This window comes from Adiantum capillus-veneris, chromosome 6, assembly GCF_014529385.1.
Source record: "Adiantum capillus-veneris isolate H3 chromosome 6, ASM1452938v2, whole genome shotgun sequence".
NCBI classification, from domain to species: Eukaryota; Viridiplantae; Streptophyta; class Polypodiopsida; order Polypodiales; family Pteridaceae; genus Adiantum; species Adiantum capillus-veneris.
In genome coordinates, this window is record NC_140936.1 from 66,031,696 (window position 1) to 66,048,736 (window position 17,041).

The following is a 17,041-nucleotide window of genomic DNA, read 5'->3' on the forward strand; positions in this document are numbered from 1 at the left end:
AAGCTTTCACCTTTTTTCGTTGTAGTGTGGCAATGATGGAGCTGTGATATTTGGATTTGATTCTGCAAACTTCCATCCTCGAGAAAACATTGTCTCTTCTTTGTTTCTAGACATGCGCTCCAATGCATATGCTCCTGGAGATAGTTGAAATTCTAGATTCATTGGAACTAGAATGTCAATGCATTCCACCTCTGGATGACTATCAACTACAGAGACAGATGCTTCCACAACTTGTCCAACATCTTCAAACAAGCTGTCATTCTCCTTTTTGGCAATAAATAGATGCACCTTATGAAATTGTGCACCCTCTATACCATGTATGTCCAAATACCATTTCCTAAGATCATTGCAAGTATAGTCAACTGAGACAGCAACCCTTGCAACCTGTTTTTTTGGAGCCATCTTTCCTGAAACAAAAAAAACCAAATGTTATTTTAACATATACTTTTTTGTAATGGATTAAGTTTGTGTGAATACAAGTTCCACCACTTGTTCAAGCTAGATCTAAGCAAGTATACATAGTGATCATTTAAGCTAGTAAACTAAGGGAAGGGAGAAGTAAGGTCCACCACTTGTCCAAGCTCAGCTCTAGACAACATGGAGAGATTCGAGGTCTACTAATTGTCTAATATAGGCTAACTATATTGAAACATAGAGAGAAGCAAAGGTCCACCACTTGTCCAATCTAGGGTCCATTGAAACATGGAGAGAAGGATGCTCCACCATTTGTCCAAAATAGGCTCCATTGAAACATGAAGAGAAGCAAGATGCACCATGTCTTTGAGATGCTAGGCTCCATTGAAATACCTTAAACCCATGATATTTTGTATATGTGGGGTTTAAATTCAAGGTCCACCACTTGTCCAACCTATTATCCCTAGTAGCATGAGTGGTTTGGTCTCAAGATTCACCACTTTTCCACTCTATGTCATTATATTAAGAAGATCTGGGTGTTAAGGTCCACCACTTGTCCAACCTATAAGGCTATATCTTAAATGGTATTATTTACCACCACTTGGAATGCACATGATGGGTTTTACATAGGGGTATGGTTCCAAGGTCCACCACTTGTCCAAGCTAACTCTATTGAAACATAGAGAGAATCAAAGGTCCACCACTTGTCCAAGCTAGGCTCCATTGAAACATGGAGAGAAGGATGCTCCACCATTTGTCCAAGCCAGGTTTGATTGAAACATGAAGAGAAGCAAGCTGCACCATGTCTCCAAAATGCTAGGCTCCATTGAAATATCTTAAACCCATGATATTTCGTACATGGGGGGTTTACATTCAAGGTCCACCACTTGTCCAACCTATTATCACTAGTAGCATGAGTGGTTTGATGTCAAGATTCACCACTTTTCCACTCTATGTCATTATATTAAGAAGATCTGGGTGTTAAGGTCCACCACTTGTCCAACCTATAAGGCTATATCTTAAAGGGTATTCTTTCTCACCACTTGGAATGACCATGATAGGTTTTACATGGGGGTTTGGTTCCAAGTTCCACCACTTGTCCAAGCTAACTCTATTGAAACATAGAGAGAAGCAAAGGTCCACCACTTGTCTAAGCTAGGGTCCATTGAAACATGGAGAGAAGGATGCTCCACCATTTGTCCAAGATAGGCTCCATTGAAACATGAAGAGAAGCAAGCTGCACCATGTCTCCAAGATGCTAAGATCCATTGAAATACCTTAAACCCACGATATTTTGTACATGGGGAGTTTACATTCAAGGTCCACCACTTGTCCAACCTATTATCTCTAGTAGCATGAGTGGTTTGGTCTCAAGATTCACCACTTTTCCACTCTATGTCATTACGTTAAGAAGATCTGGGTGTTAAGGTCGACCACTTGTCCAACCTATAAGGGTATATCTTAAAGGGTATTCTTTCTCACCACTTGAAATGTCCATGGGGGTTTGGCTCCAAGGTCCACCACTTGTCCAAGCTAACTCTATTGAAACATAGAGAGAAACAAAGGTCCACCACTTGTCCAAGCTAGGCTCCATTGAAACATGGAGAGAAGGATCCTCTACCATTTGTCGAAGCTAACTCTATTGAAACATGGGGGGTTTACATTCAAGGTCCACCACTTGTCCAACCTATTAACGCTAGTAGCATGAGTGGTTTGGTCTCAAGATTCACCACTTTTTCACTCTATGTCATTATATTAAGAATATTTGGGTGTTAAGGTCCACCACTTGTCCAACCTATAAGGCTATATCTTAAGGGTTATTCTTTCTCACCACTTGGAGTGACCAGCATAGGTTTTACATGGGGGTTTTGTTTCAAGGTCCACCACTTGTCCAAGCTAACTCTATTGAAACATAGAGAGAATCAAAGGTCCACCACTTGTCCAAGCTAGGGTCCATTGAAACATGGAGAGAAGGATGCTCCACCATTTGTCCAAGATACGCTCCATTGAAACATGAAGAGAAGCAAGCTACACCATGTCTCCAAGATGCTAGGCTCCATTGAAATACCTCAAACCCATGATATTTTGTACATGGGGGGTTTACATTCAAGGTCCACCACTTGTCCAACCTATTATCTCTAGTAGCATGAGTGGTTTGGTCTCAAGATTCACCATTTTTCCACTCTATGTCATTCTATTAAGAATATCTGGGTGCTAAGGTCCACCACTTGTCCAACCTATAAGGCTATATCTTAAACTTTATTCTTTCTCACCACTTGGAGTTACCAAGATAGGTTTTACATGGGAGTTTGGTTCCAAGGCCCACCACTTGTCCAAGCTAACTCTATTGAAACATAGAGAGAAGCAAAGGTCCACCACTTGTCCAAGCTAGGCTCCATTGAAACATGGAGAGAAGGATGCTCCACCATTTGTCCAAGATAGGCTCCATTGAAACATGAAGGGAAGCAATCTGCACCATGTCTCCAAGATGCTAGGCTCCATTGAAATACCTTAAACCCATGATATTTCGTACATGGGGGGTTTACATTCAAGGTCCACCACTTGTCCAACCTATTATTCTTAGTAGCATGAGTGGTTTGGTCTCAAGATTTACCACTTTTCCACTCTATGTCGTTATATTATGAAGATCTAGGTTTTAAGGTCGACCACTTGTCCAACCTATAAGGCTAGATCTTAAAGGGTATTATTTCTCACCACTTGGAATGACCATGATATGTTTTACATGGGGGTTTGGTTTCAAGGTCCACCACTTGTCCAAGCTAACTCTATGGAAACATAGAGAGAAGCAAAGGTCCACCACTTGTCCAAGCTAGGCTCCACTGAGACATTTAGAGAAGGATGATCCCCCATTGGTGGAAGATAGGCTTCATTGAAACATGAAAAGAAGCAAGTTGCACCATGTCTCCAAGATTCTAGGATCCATTGAAATACCTTAAACCCACGATATTGTTTACATGTGGGGTTTAACGTCAAGGTCAGTCACTTTTCCAAGCTATTATCCCTAGTAGCATGAGTGGTTTGGTCTCAAGATTCACCACTTTTCCACTCTATGTCATTATATAAAGAAGATCTAGGTGTTAAGGTCGACCACTTGTCCAACCTATAAGGGTATATCTTAAAGGGTATTCTTTCTCACCACTTGAAATGTCCATGATATGTTTTACATAGGGGTTTGGTTCCAAGGTCCACCACTTATCCAAGCTAACTTTATTCTTCTCATAGAGAGAAGCAAAAGGTCCACCACTTGTCCAAGCTAGGCTCCATTGAAACATGGAGAGAAGGATGCTCCACCATTTGTCGAAGCTAACTCTATTGAAACATGGAAGGTTTACATTCAAGGTCCACCAGTTGTCCAACCTATTAACGCTAGTAGCATGAGGGGTTTGGTCTCAAGATTCACCACTTTTTCACTCTGTGTCATTATATTAAGAATATTTGGGTATTAAGGTCCACCACTTGTCCAACCTATAAGACTATATCTTAATGGTTATTCTTTCTGACCACTTGGAGTGACCATGAAAGGTTTTACATGGGGGTTTGGTTCCAAGGTCCACCACTTGTCCAAGCTAACTCTATTGAAACATAGAGAGAAGCAAAGGTCCACCACTTGTCTAAGCTAGGGTCTATTGAAACATGGAGAGAAGGATGCTCCACCATTTGTCCAAGATAGACTCCATTGAAACATGAAGAGAAGCAAGCTGCACCATATCTCCAAGATGCTAGCCTCCATCGAAATACCTTAAACCCACGTTATTTTGTACATGGGGAGTTTACATTCAAGATCAACAATTTGTCCAACCTATTATCGCTAGTAGCATGAGTGGTTTGCTCTCAAGATTCACCACTTTTCCACTCTATGTCATTATATTAAGAATATTTGGGTGTTAAGGTCCACCACTTGTCCAACCTATAAGACTATATCTTAATGGTTATTCTTTCTCACCCCTTGAAAGACTATATCTTAATGGTTATCCCTAGATATTATTGCTAGTAGCCTGAGTGGTTTGGTCTCAAGATTCACCACTTTTATTAAGAATATGTGGGTGTTAAGGTCCACCACTTGTCCCACCTATAAGGCTACATCTTAAAGGTTATTCTTTCTTACTACTTGGAGTGACCATGATAGGTTTTACATGGGGGTTTGGTTCCAAGGTCCACCACTTGTCCAAGCTAACTCTATTGAAACATAGAGAGAAGCAAAGGTCCACCCTTGTCTAAGCTAGGGTCCATTGAAACATGGAGAGAAGGATGCTCCACCATTTGTCCAAGGTAGGCTCCATTGAAACATGAGGAGAATCAAGGTGCACCATGTCTCCAAGATGCTAGGCTCCATCGAAAAACATTAAACCCACGATATGTCGTAGATGAGGGGTTTACATTCAAGGTCCAACACTTGTCCAAGCTATTATTGGTAGTAGCCTGAGTGGTTTGGTCTCAAGATTCACCACTTTTCCACTCTATGTCATTATATTAAGAATATGCGCGTGTTAAGGTCCACCACTTGTCCAACCTATAAGGCTACATCTTAAAGGTTATTCTTTATTACCACTTGGAGTGACCATGATAGGTTTTACATGGGGGTTTGGTTCCAAGGTCCACCACTTGTCCAAGCTAACTCTATTGAAACATAGAGAGAACAAAGGTCCACCACTTGTCCAAGCTAGGGTCCATTGAAACATGGAGAGAAGGATGCTCCACCATTTGTCCAAGATAGGCTCCATTGAAACATGACGAGAAGCAAGCTGCACCATGTCTCCAAGATGCTAGGCTCCATCGAAATACATTAAACCCACGATATTTCGTAGATGAGGGGTTTACATTCAAGGTCCACCACTTGTCCAAGCTATTATTGCTAGTAGCCTGAGTGGTTTGGTCTCAAGATTCACCACTTTTATTAAGAATATGTGGGTGTTAAGGTCCACCACTTGTCCAACCTATAAGGCTACATCTTAAAGGTTATTCTTTCTTACTACTTGGAGTGACCATGATAGGTTTTACATGGGGGTTTGGTTCCAAGGTCCACCACTTGTCCAAGCTAACTCTATTGAAACATAGAGAGAAGCAAAGGTCCACCCCTTGTCTAAGCTAGGGTCCATTGAAACATGGAGAGAAGGATGCTCCACCATTTGTCCAAGGTAGGCTCCATTGAAACATGAGGAGAAGCAAGGTGCACCATGTCTCCAAGATGCTAGGCTCCATCGAAAAACATTAAACCCACGATATGTCGTAGATGAGGGGTTTACATTCAAGGTCCACCACTTGTCCAAGCTATTATTGCTAGTAGCCTGAGTGGTTTGGTCTCAAGATTCACCACTTTTCCACTCTATGTCATTATATTAAGAATATGCGCGTGTTAAGGTCCACCACTTGTCCAACCTATAAGGCTACATCTTAAAGGTTATTCTTTATTACCACTTGGAGTGACCATGATAGGTTTTACATGGGGGTTTGGTTCCAAGGTCCACCACTTGTCCAAGCTAACTCTATTGAAACATAGAGAGAAACAAAGGTCCACCACTTGTCCAAGCTAGGGTCCATTGAAACATGGAGAGAAGGATGCTCCACCATTTGTCCAAGATAGGCTCCATTGAAACATGACGAGAAGCAAGCTGCACCATGTCTCCAAGATGCTAGGCTCCATCGAAATACATTAAACCCACGATATTTCGTAGATGAGGGGTTTACATTCAAGGTCCACCACTTGTCCAAGCTATTATTGCTAGTAGCCTGAGTGGTTTGGTCTCAAGATTCACCACTTTTATTAAGAATATGTGGGTGTTAAGGTCCACCACTTGTCCAACCTATAAGGCTACATCTTAAAGGTTATTCTTTCTTACTACTTGGAGTGACCATGATAGGTTTTACATGGGGGTTTGGTTCCAAGGTCCACCACTTGTCCAAGCTAACTCTATTGAAACATAGAGAGAAGCAAAGGTCCACCCCTTGTCTAAGCTAGGGTCCATTGAAACATGGAGAGAAGGATGCTCCACCATTTGTCCAAGGTAGGCTCCATTGAAACATGAGGAGAAGCAAGGTGCACCATGTCTCCAAGATGCTAGGCTCCATCGAAAAACATTAAACCCACGATATGTCGTAGATGAGGGGTTTACATTCAAGGTCCACACTTGTCCAAGCTATTATTGCTAGTAGCCTGAGTGGTTTGGTCTCAAGATTCACCACTTTTCCACTCTATGTCATTATATTAAGAATATGTGCGTGTTAAGGTCCACCACTTGTCCAACCTATAAGGCTACATCTTAAAGGTTATTCTTTATTACCACTTGGAGTGACCATGATAGGTTTTACATGGGGGTTTGGTTCCAAGGTCCACCACTTGTCCAAGCTAACTCTATTGAAACATAGAGAGAAACAAAGGTCCACCACTTGTCCAAGCTAGGGTCCATTGAAACATGGAGAGAAGGATGCTCCACCATTTGTCCAAGATAGGCTCCATTGAAACATGACGAGAAGCAAGCTGCACCATGTCTCCAAGATGCTAGGCTCCATCGAAATACATTAAACCCACGATATTTCGTAGATGAGGGGTTTACATTCAAGGTCCACCACTTGTCCAAGCTATTATTGCTAGTAGCCTGAGTGGTTTGGTCTCAAGATTCACCACTTTTATTAAGAATATGTGGGTGTTAAGGTCCACCACTTGTCCAACCTATAAGGCTACATCTTAAAGGTTATTCTTTCTTACTACTTGGAGTGACCATGATAGGTTTTACATGGGGGTTTGGTTCCAAGGTCCACCACTTGTCCAAGCTAACTCTATTGAAACATAGAGAGAAGCAAAGGTCCACCCCTTGTCTAAGCTAGGGTCCATTGAAACATGGAGAGAAGGATGCTCCACCATTTGTCCAAGGTAGGCTCCATTGAAACATGAGGAGAAGCAAGGTGCACCATGTCTCCAAGATGCTAGGCTCCATCGAAAAACATTAAACCCACGATATGTCGTAGATGAGGGGTTTACATTCAAGGTCCACCACTTGTCCAAGCTATTATTGCTAGTAGCCTGAGTGGTTTGGTCTCAAGATTCACCACTTTTCCACTCTATGTCATTATATTAAGAATATGCGCGTGTTAAGGTCCACCACTTGTCCAACCTATAAGGCTACATCTTAAAGGTTATTCTTTATTACCACTTGGAGTGACCATGATAGGTTTTACATGGGGGTTTGGTTCCAAGGTCCACCACTTGTCCAAGCTAACTCTATTGAAACATAGAGAGAAACAAAGGTCCACCACTTGTCCAAGCTAGGGTCCATTGAAACATGGAGAGAAGGATGCTCCACCATTTGTCCAAGATAGGCTCCATTGAAACATGACGAGAAGCAAGCTGCACCATGTCTCCAAGATGCTAGGCTCCATCGAAATACATTAAACCCACGATATTTCGTAGATGAGGGGTTTACATTCAAGGTCCACCACTTGTCCAAGCTATTATTGCTAGTAGCCTGAGTGGTTTGGTCTCAAGATTCACCACTTTTATTAAGAATATGTGGGTGTTAAGGTCCACCACTTGTCCAACCTATAAGGCTACATCTTAAAGGTTATTCTTTCTTACTACTTGGAGTGACCATGATAGGTTTTACATGGGGGTTTGGTTCCAAGGTCCACCACTTGTCCAAGCTAACTCTATTGAAACATAGAGAGAAGCAAAGGTCCACCCCTTGTCTAAGCTAGGGTCCATTGAAACATGGAGAGAAGGATGCTCCACCATTTGTCCAAGGTAGGCTCCATTGAAACATGAGGAGAAGCAAGGTGCACCATGTCTCCAAGATGCTAGGCTCCATCGAAAAACATTAAACCCACGATATGTCGTAGATGAGGGGTTTACATTCAAGGTCCACCACTTGTCCAAGCTATTATTGCTAGTAGCCTGAGTGGTTTGGTCTCAAGATTCACCACTTTTCCACTCTATGTCATTATATTAAGAATATGCGCGTGTTAAGGTCCACCACTTGTCCAACCTATAAGGCTACATCTTAAAGGTTATTCTTTATTACCACTTGGAGTGACCATGATAGGTTTTACATGGGGGTTTGGTTCCAAGGTCCACCACTTGTCCAAGCTAACTCTATTGAAACATAGAGAGAAACAAAGGTCCACCACTTGTCCAAGCTAGGGTCCATTGAAACATGGAGAGAAGGATGCTCCACCATTTGTCCAAGATAGGCTCCATTGAAACATGACGAGAAGCAAGCTGCACCATGTCTCCAAGATGCTAGGCTCCATCGAAATACATTAAACCCACGATATTTCGTAGATGAGGGGTTTACATTCAAGGTCCACCACTTGTCCAAGCTATTATTGCTAGTAGCCTGAGTGGTTTGGTCTCAAGATTCACCACTTTTATTAAGAATATGTGGGTGTTAAGGTCCACCACTTGTCCAACCTATAAGGCTACATCTTAAAGGTTATTCTTTCTTACTACTTGGAGTGACCATGATAGGTTTTACATGGGGGTTTGGTTCCAAGGTCCACCACTTGTCCAAGCTAACTCTATTGAAACATAGAGAGAAGCAAAGGTCCACCCCTTGTCTAAGCTAGGGTCCATTGAAACATGGAGAGAAGGATGCTCCACCATTTGTCCAAGGTAGGCTCCATTGAAACATGAGGAGAAGCAAGGTGCACCATGTCTCCAAGATGCTAGGCTCCATCGAAAAACATTAAACCCACGATATGTCGTAGATGAGGGGTTTACATTCAAGGTCCACCACTTGTCCAAGCTATTATTGCTAGTAGCCTGAGTGGTTTGGTCTCAAGATTCACCACTTTTCCACTCTATGTCATTATATTAAGAATATGCGCGTGTTAAGGTCCACCACTTGTCCAACCTATAAGGCTACATCTTAAAGGTTATTCTTTATTACCACTTGGAGTGACCATGATAGGTTTTACATGGGGGTTTGGTTCCAAGGTCCACCACTTGTCCAAGCTAACTCTATTGAAACATAGAGAGAAACAAAGGTCCACCACTTGTCCAAGCTAGGGTCCATTGAAACATGGAGAGAAGGATGCTCCACCATTTGTCCAAGATAGGCTCCATTGAAACATGACGAGAAGCAAGCTGCACCATGTCTCCAAGATGCTAGGCTCCATCGAAATACATTAAACCCACGATATTTCGTAGATGAGGGGTTTACATTCAAGGTCCACCACTTGTCCAAGCTATTATTGCTAGTAGCCTGAGTGGTTTGGTCTCAAGATTCACCACTTTTATTAAGAATATGTGGGTGTTAAGGTCCACCACTTGTCCAACCTATAAGGCTACATCTTAAAGGTTATTCTTTCTTACTACTTGGAGTGACCATGATAGGTTTTACATGGGGGTTTGGTTCCAAGGTCCACCACTTGTCCAAGCTAACTCTATTGAAACATAGAGAGAAGCAAAGGTCCACCCCTTGTCTAAGCTAGGGTCCATTGAAACATGGAGAGAAGGATGCTCCACCATTTGTCCAAGGTAGGCTCCATTGAAACATGAGGAGAAGCAAGGTGCACCATGTCTCCAAGATGCTAGGCTCCATCGAAAAACATTAAACCCACGATATGTCGTAGATGAGGGGTTTACATTCAAGGTCCACACTTGTCCAAGCTATTATTGCTAGTAGCCTGAGTGGTTTGGTCTCAAGATTCACCACTTTTCCACTCTATGTCATTATATTAAGAATATGCGCGTGTTAAGGTCCACCACTTGTCCAACCTATAAGGCTACATCTTAAAGGTTATTCTTTATTACCACTTGGAGTGACCATGATAGGTTTTACATGGGGGTTTGGTTCCAAGGTCCACCACTTGTCCAAGCTAACTCTATTGAAACATAGAGAGAAACAAAGGTCCACCACTTGTCCAAGCTAGGGTCCATTGAAACATGGAGAGAAGGATGCTCCACCATTTGTCCAAGATAGGCTCCATTGAAACATGACGAGAAGCAAGCTGCACCATGTCTCCAAGATGCTAGGCTCCATCGAAATACATTAAACCCACGATATTTCGTAGATGAGGGGTTTACATTCAAGGTCCACCACTTGTCCAAGCTATTATTGCTAGTAGCCTGAGTGGTTTGGTCTCAAGATTCACCACTTTTATTAAGAATATGTGGGTGTTAAGGTCCACCACTTGTCCAACCTATAAGGCTACATCTTAAAGGTTATTCTTTCTTACTACTTGGAGTGACCATGATAGGTTTTACATGGGGGTTTGGTTCCAAGGTCCACCACTTGTCCAAGCTAACTCTATTGAAACATAGAGAGAAGCAAAGGTCCACCCCTTGTCTAAGCTAGGGTCCATTGAAACATGGAGAGAAGGATGCTCCACCATTTGTCCAAGGTAGGCTCCATTGAAACATGAGGAGAAGCAAGGTGCACCATGTCTCCAAGATGCTAGGCTCCATCGAAAAACATTAAACCCACGATATGTCGTAGATGAGGGGTTTACATTCAAGGTCCACACTTGTCCAAGCTATTATTGCTAGTAGCCTGAGTGGTTTGGTCTCAAGATTCACCACTTTTCCACTCTATGTCATTATATTAAGAATATGCGCGTGTTAAGGTCCACCACTTGTCCAACCTATAAGGCTACATCTTAAAGGTTATTCTTTATTACCACTTGGAGTGACCATGATAGGTTTTACATGGGGGTTTGGTTCCAAGGTCCACCACTTGTCCAAGCTAACTCTATTGAAACATAGAGAGAAACAAAGGTCCACCACTTGTCCAAGCTAGGGTCCATTGAAACATGGAGAGAAGGATGCTCCACCATTTGTCCAAGATAGGCTCCATTGAAACATGACGAGAAGCAAGCTGCACCATGTCTCCAAGATGCTAGGCTCCATCGAAATACATTAAACCCACGATATTTCGTAGATGAGGGGTTTACATTCAAGGTCCACCACTTGTCCAAGCTATTATTGCTAGTAGCCTGAGTGGTTTGGTCTCAAGATTCACCACTTTTATTAAGAATATGTGGGTGTTAAGGTCCACCACTTGTCCAACCTATAAGGCTACATCTTAAAGGTTATTCTTTCTTACTACTTGGAGTGACCATGATAGGTTTTACATGGGGGTTTGGTTCCAAGGTCCACCACTTGTCCAAGCTAACTCTATTGAAACATAGAGAGAAGCAAAGGTCCACCCCTTGTCTAAGCTAGGGTCCATTGAAACATGGAGAGAAGGATGCTCCACCATTTGTCCAAGGTAGGCTCCATTGAAACATGAGGAGAAGCAAGGTGCACCATGTCTCCAAGATGCTAGGCTCCATCGAAAAACATTAAACCCACGATATGTCGTAGATGAGGGGTTTACATTCAAGGTCCACCACTTGTCCAAGCTATTATTGCTAGTAGCCTGAGTGGTTTGGTCTCAAGATTCACCACTTTTCCACTCTATGTCATTATATTAAGAATATGCGCGTGTTAAGGTCCACCACTTGTCCAACCTATAAGGCTACATCTTAAAGGTTATTCTTTATTACCACTTGGAGTGACCATGATAGGTTTTACATGGGGGTTTGGTTCCAAGGTCCACCACTTGTCCAAGCTAACTCTATTGAAACATAGAGAGAAACAAAGGTCCACCACTTGTCCAAGCTAGGGTCCATTGAAACATGGAGAGAAGGATGCTCCACCATTTGTCGAAGCTAACTCTATTGAAACATGGGGGGTTTACGTTCAAGGTCCACCACTTGTCCAAGCTATTAGTGCTAGTAGCATGAGTGGTTTTGTCTCAAGATTCACCACTTTTTCACTCTATGTCATTATATTAAGAATATTAGGGTGTTAAGGTCCACCACTTGTCCAACCTATAAGGCTATATCTTAAAGGTTATTCTTTCTCACCACTTGGAGTGACCATGATAGGTTTTAAATGGGGGTTTGGTTCCAAGGTCCACCACTTGTCCAAGCTAACTCTATTGAATAATAGAGAGAAGTAAAGGTCCACCACTTGTCCAAGCTAGGGTCCATTGAAACATGGAGAGAAGGATGCTCCACCATTTGTCCAAGATAGGCTCCATTGAAACATGAAGAGAAGCAAGATGCACGATGTCTCCAAGATGCTAGGCTCCATCGAAATACCTTAAACCCACGATATTTCGTAGATGGGGGGTTTACTTTCAAGGTCCACCACTTGTCCAAGCTATTATCGCTAGTAGCATGGTTTGGTCTCAAGATTCACCAGTTTTCCACTCTATGTCATTATATGAAGAATATCTGGGTGTTAAGGTCCACCACTTGTCCAACCTATAAGGCTATATTCTAAATGATATTTTTTTTGACCACTTGGAATGTGCATGATATGTTTTACATGGGGTTTTGTTCCAAGGTCCACCACTTGTCCAAGCTAGATCTATTACATATATATTATACATACAATATTCAACTAGATTCCCTACCTATCATGTCCAGTAGCATGGATGCTCTAGCTTGAAGGTCCACCACTTGTCCAACCTATACTCTCTTATGTAAGGGAGATCTCGCTATAAATTCAAAACCTTCCCGCCTAAATTTAAAATATCCCTCCCAAATCTTAAATATCCCGCCTAAATTTTAAACTATCCCGCCCAAATTTTAAAATTCAAACTTTTTTATAAAAATTTAAATTTTACTACTTAAATTTAAAATATTCCACGCAAAATTGATTTTAAATTCAAGTTTACCACAAAAAGATATCATTATACCACCTAAATTCAAATATGCAAACCTCAAATCATTATATTGTACATAAATTCAAACAAATTCAAATTAACAAGCCTAAACTGATATTAGTTTGCATAGATATGAATTTATCACACCTAAATTATGTCACCATGTTAGAGAGAGTGGTTAGAGAATTTGAACAAGGTCCACCACTTGTCCAACCTAGATACCAAGAAGGATTGAGTGTACAAGGTATTGTTTGGAGGTCCTTATAGTCCATTGGTCTCAAGGTCCACCACTTGTGGTAAGGGTCACCAAAAAGTGTATATATTCATCCAAAGAAATACACGTATTTTTGGTCTACATGTCCTAGTTTAAACCATTTATGTCCATTAGGTGTATCACTAAACAACACTACTATTTTTGAGAAACAGAAGTTACAATCATATCTACAAATGGATTAGAGGAAAATCAGCTCAGCATACATCCAGAACTCGCTACAAGAATCGACTTTAACAGATCACGCAAGTAAGTCTTCCATTCAATTTTACTAGTATTACAATGTGTTAGTTATTTGTGATATTTATGTATGTATATATACTATGTGTGCATATCGTAATTAAGTGTAATTGTGTATCTGCATTATGTATGAGTATTACAATGAAATAACACAAATATACATACATACACATAGATAACACAGACGCACACATACATGAGCATGTATTTTCAAGAGAGAGATAGCAAATACAGAGATAGATAGATAGAGAGAGAGAGAGAGACAAATAACTGTTTTTTAGAGAGAGGAGAGAGAAAGATAACAGATTTCACTGTGTTTATGTATGTGGAAGAGAGGAAGACGATGTATGGGAATATGTGCACGTATTTTCAAGAGAGAGACAACAAGATAACAGATTTCATTGTGGTTATGTATGTGGAAGTGAGGAAGACGATGTGTGGGAATATGTGCATGTATTTTCAAGAGAGAGACAGCAAGATAACAGATTTCACTGTGGTTATGTATGTGGAAGAGAGGAAGACGATGTGTGGGAATATGTGTATGTGTGCGGGGATACTTTTAAACTATGTATCTCTGTCTTTTGACGAGAGAGTGTGTGTGCAAGAAGAGTTACAGAGAACCATCTTCTCTATATGGAGAAAGACAGAGAGTGAGAGAGAGAGAAATACCTGTTTTTTCTCTATTCGTGAGGTGTGCAATGTCTCCTGAGAAGACTGCCCGATCCTGCCCTTCTGGAAAGCGTTGTGTACGCTGCTGTTTCTTTATCTTGTGCGCGAACTTTCAATCCTGTGCACTCCACCTGTGTGTTGTGTACGATGCCGAGCTTGCTCCTCTACGCGCGCGTATACTCCAACTGTGTGCGATCCGTGTGCGCTTTCTGTGTTTTTGCTGCTCGCCTGCTTTCTCTGTGTGCGTTTCTCGTGCGCTCTCTGTGTGCCTAATCTTGATAGGGTTTATTAGAATGCCACGTATGCTACAAGTCCATGTTTTATCATAGGATTAAAAAAAACAAAAGCAATATAAAAAATTAACCAATTCACACGGCCAAAATTAAAGAAATCATGGTTGAAAATATGAAAAACATGCCCCAGGACCCCGCTCAGAACAATATCCCAAAATCAACCTCCCAAGCCCCGCCATCGAGAGCGCTATATTCCACATCCCCATCAAGAGCGCTACCCCCAAACCTCACGTGGAAGCGCTGCCTTGTCACCCCATTGTGGCATTGCCCTAAGACCCCGCATCTGGAGTGCTAAATGGGAACATTCTTCATTAGTGAAATTTTGAACATAAATTATATTAGCATATACTTAAATATAATACAAATATTAACATATTAGCTATACTACTAATTTACTATAGCAGTTCTAGATTATGTCCCATACTATATTTAAGGTGCCAAAGGTTTGGCCTTATGGTCCTAGATTTAGCCAAGTGGTCAACACATATAGGACCAAGTGCACACTGTGCCACAAAACTTGGCCACCACTTCACTTGCCAAAGTTTAGGCCACATGGTCAATCCTAACTTTCCAATGTTCTTATTATGTCACCTTTTGCCTCGTGGAAAACCTAGGCTTGTTTTCACATACTCAGGCACTTCAAGCCACAATAAATTTTCATTACTCTTCGACAACCCTTTTGTTCAAGTCTTTGAAAAAACATTATTTAAGGCCACCCTAAACCATTTTCATTTAGGGGTGTCTAAAACTAGCTTTTTGGCAATTCGAGAAGAAAATGGTCAAAGTTTTATACTTAGTTTTAACCACTTGACCAATTCAAATATTGGAAAGCAAGGTCTTGTAATACTTTTCTTTGGACATCACACATTAAAACTAGGTCCCTCACTTGTCCAAGCTATGCTCTAATACAATAAAGGGCTTTTGGTTTCAAGATGCACCACTTTCCCAACCTTGATTCCATTAAAGAAGCTAGCTCTACTTAGACATTTAATAGCAAGGTCTTGCAGCAGTTCAGATTGAACATTTTCCATGGCAGCTAGGTCCACCACTTATCTAAGCTATGCTCTAATAGAGTAAGGGGGTTTTGGTTTCAAGATCCACCACTTGTCCAAACTTGATTTGGGAAGCAAGGTCCTATAATAGTTTGCTTTGGACATTCACCATTACAACTAAGTCCACCACTTCTCCAAGCTATGTTCTAATACACTAAGGAGGTTTTGGTTTCAAGGAGAACCACTTGTACGACTCTGTTTTTGGAAGTAAGGTCTTTACATAGTTCACCTTGGACCTTGGACATTGGATACTACAACTAAGCCCACCACTTGTCCAAGATATCCTCTATATATAGCCAAAGGGTTTGGGTTTCAAGATTCACCACTTTTCCAACCTTTCTTCCATTAAAGAAAGGAGGGGCTTTATAACTAGGTCCACCACTTGTCCAAGCTATGCTCTGATATGGAAAGGGGATTTTGGTTTCAAGGTCCACCACGTGTTCAACCTTGCAAGACTCAAGGGATACTTGGACATTGGAAAGCATAGTCCTATAGTAGTTGATAGGTGGCAGTGGGTATTACAACTAGGTCCAACCTATGCTCTCATATAGCAAAGAGGCTTTGCTTTCAAGGTCCACCACTTGTCCAACCTTGCTTCCATTAAAGAAATGAGGGGCTACGTAAACATTGGCAAGCAAGGTAGCAAGGTTCTAAGGTGTTTCACCTTGGATATTGGGCATTATAACTAGGTCCACCACTTGTCCAAGCTATGCTCTGATAAAGAAAGGGGATTTTCGTTTCAAGGTCCACCATGTGTTCAACCTTTCTAATATAGAAAGGGGATTTTTGTTTCAAGGTCCACCACGTGTTCAACCTTGAAAGACTCAAGGGATACTTGGACATTGGAAAGCATAGTCTTATAGTAGTTGATAGGTGGCAGTGGGTATTAAAACTAGGTCCAACCTATGCTCTTATATAGCAAAGAGGCTTTGGTTTCAAGGTCCACCACTTGTCCAACCTTACTTCCATTAAAGAAATGAGGGGCTACGTAAACATTGGCAAGCAAGGTAGCAAAGTCCTAAGGTATTTCACCTTGGATATTGGGCATTATAACTAGGTCCACCACTTGTCCAAGCTATGCTCTGATATAGAAAGGGGATTTTTGTTTCAAGGTCCACCACGTGTTCAACCTTGAAAGACTCAAGGGATACTTGGACATTGGAAAGCATAGTTCTATAGTAGTTGATAGGTGGCAGTGGGTATTACAACTAGGTCCACCACTTGTCCAACCTATGCTCTCATATAGCAAAGAGGCTTTGGTTTCAAGGTCCACCACTTGTCCAACCTTGCTTCCATTAATATAGCAAGGAGGATTTGGTCTCAAGGTTCACCACTTGTCCAACCTATGCAAACCTTTTTCATGTTGTAGCATGATTTTTGGTTTGAAGAGTATTTTTCTATAACTATGGATTTAACAATGTAATCTTTTTACTT